Consider the following 4,277-nt stretch of genomic DNA (forward strand, 5'->3'; position numbering starts at 1 on the left):
ACCCTTTACATACCCTGAAGCAGCTCAGCAATGTAAAAAAAACTTCCATTACAAGTGCTGCATTCAAGATAAGTGAAAGTACATCATTATTATCATAAATATATACTTTTCAAATCATTCTTTATATTATTAGCACTTAAGTAGTATTTTACTATGCAGTGGTTTCTAATCTCGGGGCCTCCAAATGGCTTAAATCTGAGGGATTGTGAGATGATTAACGGGAAATAGGAAAATCATAATGCATTGTGTCTTTATAGCTTATATCACATGTTGTTTTTTAATACATTTTAAATGTGTAAAAGACGTAGCAGCCTAAAAAAGTACTTTCTACAAACGGAAAAGTCGGAAAAAGCAGAATTAAGGTGTCAAAACCTTTAATTTCTTGACATTTTTGGCATTTCCTTTATTTACTTGAATAGATAAGTGTCCACAAACGTGCGCACACATACACAACATAGCTCTCTGTAGTGGGCTCATCTGTGTCCCCTATCTCTCATTCAGAAAGTGTTGCCCCTGACCGTGCATGCTCTCTAATGTACATCTTATTTCCAGCTTGCCGGGCGGTAAACCCCTCTGCAGTTGTTATCCCCCCACCCCGCTCTTACGCCCCCCCTGCCTATTCTTTACCACAGGGCCATCCCTGCCCACCTATTTGTGTCGTTCTCAGCCAATGAGGAGTGACTGCATGGTGAGCAAGCACCAATGAGGCAACTTTTTCTTCTGTATAAAACTTTTCCGGACAGTTTGCCGGGTTGCACTTTCTGACAGTCCAGGGCTCCGAGAGGAAAGCACCAGCCCAGAGAGAGAGAGAGAGAGAGAGAGAGAGAGAGAGAGAGAGGGGGTAGAGAGAGAGAGCCAGTGTGAAAGCAGGGGGGTTGCCAGTTTTTAATCCCAATCCCACACTTCAAGAAAGTGGTGGGTGAACTTTTGAGCTTTCCTTTGTTTTTAAACTTTTCAGTATCAGGGCCACTCAGACTTGATGTGAATGTTTCTGTGTTTTCTATCCCTTTTCGTTCCTTGAAGCCTCTCCATTTCAGCGAGGATGGAGGACGCACACATGAAAGAGTCGCCGGACGTTCTGTCCTACTTTGGCGTCACTGAAGAAATCGGCCTTTCAACTGATCAGGCCAAGAAGAACCAGGAAAGATATGGCTTCAACGGTGAGGGAAAGAGAGGACGATGGATGGATGGAGCAATAGAGGGTTAATAGAAGGAGTATGAGTGAAATGATAAGAGGAACCGAGGATGGAGGAACACATGTATCATAGCTTGGAAGTGAGAGTGGAAAAGGTTTAGAAGTATTCTGTGAAATGGCTCAAGGAGACGCTGGAGGGGAGAGGAAAGAGAAGTGGGATGACTGATAGATGATCTGGCACTGTGTGATGATAATGGTCTAATAACGGGAAACAAAGGGGAGGGGGGGGTGATGTTTGTGCAGCAGGTGCATTAGAGTTTCAAGTTTCCAGCTACCGGCTTTAGCTGTTATTGAAAATCCTTGATGTGTTAGTGAATTAAAGCATGACACCTCGTTCTTGACTTTGGGAATAACTCAAGGTCAACTGCAACTGCGTGTTGAACAGAAGCCTCTGTTAGCGGGATGGAGTTGGGCAAACTCTCCAAGGAAGGCCATGAAATGCAACTGAGCGCCCTTTAAAAGGCTTTAGAATGACCTTGATGTAGATGCTCCTTATTCTACATCCTGGCATTTGAGAAAAGTGACTTTAAACTCGGTCTAGCGACAGGTGTAATTCATATAATTAACCATCTCTGCTACTGTAACTGGAACACCTGCAGTAAATGGAACAAAGCCATCGTTAAAGCTAATTAATTACACCTGTGTCTTTATGTCTGCTGTTAAAAAGACTATTGGTAACACCAACAAAGACACTGAGATGTTTGTAAGCATGCATACTGAGGTTAGCTTTGATGTTTTCACTGTCTTATCGTTGAATCTAATCATGCTCAACAGTTTGCAGTGACTCTGTGTTTGTTGTGAAGCACCTCAGCTGAAAATTGATGTTGACAGAGGAGCTGCAAACTAGAAAAACAAAAATAATTGAGGTCACTGTAAAGGTCACTTAGTTAAGTCACTATTTTAGTGCCAACTGGCAGAGGCACAAGGAGGCCTGAACAAAGCAGCTGTTACTTAGCATTTGTTCATCACTTAGGAATAGTTTATTAAAATGTGGGAGTAGATTATAGTTTATATCATGTCAAGTTCAGTTTGTTTTAAATCCTAAAAGTTTTGGCGCTAATTCGCATTTGTGGCACACACATTAAAAACAATGCATTGAATGTGGCGTGCAGTTATGCTTTATTAATATCGTCTGTCTCTCTTCGCCCACAGAGCTGCCAGCAGAGGAGGGTGAGTCCACTTTAATCCTCAAATACCTGCTTTTCATTATTTCACGTTTGAGTCACATGTCACGCTGATCACTTCCTGTGTTGACAAGTCATAGTCGTTCATCCAACACCTGACGTTAGCTTCTTGGTCCCCTTGGAGATTGGAGTGATTGGGACACTACTTGTATACTCAAACGCACACAACACAAAATATCACTAAATCCAAGACCGCTGAAACTGAGTTGAAGATCTTGAATGGTTTCTACAATTCCTACATTTAAATCCAAAACAAAACATTTGTATTTGTCATGCCTGTCCGATAGTTTACTTTAACAGTTCGCAGGCATCTTTATTGACTTTGCCCAAAGATCAGTAGTGCATGGAAACATGGAAATCATTTTGGAGTTAGAATTTAGGTTACATAAACTGAAGCATAATTAATCATTTCTCACCAAATATGTATCCTTCGCTTATTAAGGTTTTATTGACGTCGCATGACATTTTTAACCATTTATCATGTTAATATATAGATATTTTTCCATATTCAGCGAGAAATAAACACAATGACCACACACACATTCTGTATGGGATTTGATGTTTATCCTTTCACAGGAAAGACTGTCTGGGAGTTGGTGGCGGAACAGTTCGAGGACCTGTTGGTCAGAATCTTACTGCTGGCCGCCGGCATCTCTTTCGTGAGTTTACTTTTCAAATGACATGAAAAAGTGCATTTGTATTTACATGGTGCAGTGTGTACACGCAAGGGTCCTGCAAAGGTTTCACTACAGGGTCATTGTGTATTTTAGGACCATATGCTAAAAAGACAGAGTGGTTTGTCACACTTTGCTTTTCCTTTTTTACGTTATATTTACTAACATTTGTTCCTGATCAATCTGAACAACAGTGTCAAAACACTAGATAGAACAATCATCCTTCATGGTTATGAATTATTTGGCAAAATCTAGAAAAGAAAATCGCATTTTCTCAAATCTTTAAAAATGATATATTTGACATTTCCTCACAAAGAAGGTGGTACCAATTCCTGAAGCACTTACAAGAACTTGCTCCTTCCCATTTGTAATAAGCTCCCCCAATCCAACAGTTAAGTTCAGGTTTAAGTTACATAAATGTTCATATTCTGCTAAGTCTGAATGTAGGGACTAACGATCCAGGAAGAGCTGCTTGAGAGGCGACAAAGTCAAATACTAGCTGCTCAATGTCGTTGCAAACCAGGTCCTATCTTGCATCTAAACAGGAGTTGATGTCGATAAAGCACCTCTCAAAACAAAACCGAGCTGTTTGATCAATTAAGTAAAGTGAGAAGAATAAAAGCAAAGCCGTTACAGAAGTGCACGTTTAGTGACTTTAAGAAACCTGACAGTGATGTTAGAAGACTGAGCCCCATCTCTCCTGACCGCTCAGCCTGTCCATGGGCGAGTTATTAAATTACATTTGGACCCATGTCCTCACTCTCATTTACACAAGGAATCCCTCTCCCCCCCTCCTCCCCCTCGCCTGTTGCCCTCTCTGAAACTGTTTTGTGGAGGAGAGCAGTCTGGACGCATTGTCTTAATCCTCCATCTCTGCTCTCTGGCCTCCCTGCACAGCTGTCACTATGGCCTTAGAAGGCCTGCCTGGCAGTGTGTGTGTGTGTGTGTGTGTGTGTGTGTGTGTGTGTGTGTGTGTGTGTGTGTGTGTGTGTGTGTGTGTGTGTGTGTGTGTGTGTGTGTGTAGTGTGTGACGGACAGCTGGTCCACCTGACACACAGTCCCATTGAGCCGCAGCCGGACAGCTGTCCTCTGCAGACACATGCAGTGCCAGCTGTGCAGCGACCTGAGCACTGCAGTCAACTGCCTGCAGACACACACACACACACACACACACACACACACACACACACACACACACACACACACACACACACACACACACAC

At 42.4% G+C, this 4,277-nt stretch overlaps 1 long non-coding RNA gene across 1 annotated transcript; it reads left to right on the forward strand.

Moving 5' to 3' along the window:
- The first annotated feature begins 762 nt into the window (after positions 1 to 762).
- LOC104941048 (uncharacterized) lies at positions 763 to 3,040 on the forward strand. Its single transcript, XR_797859.1, has 4 exons — positions 763 to 915; positions 1,024 to 1,160; positions 2,348 to 2,365; positions 2,956 to 3,040. It is a non-coding gene; the product is annotated as an uncharacterized lncRNA (long non-coding RNA).
- The last annotated feature ends 1,237 nt before the right edge of the window (positions 3,041 to 4,277 follow it).

This window comes from Notothenia coriiceps, unplaced genomic scaffold (assembly GCF_000735185.1).
Source record: "Notothenia coriiceps isolate Sejong01 unplaced genomic scaffold, NC01 NC01_scaffold00003062, whole genome shotgun sequence".
Lineage (NCBI taxonomy): Eukaryota > Metazoa > Chordata > Actinopteri > Perciformes > Nototheniidae > Notothenia > Notothenia coriiceps.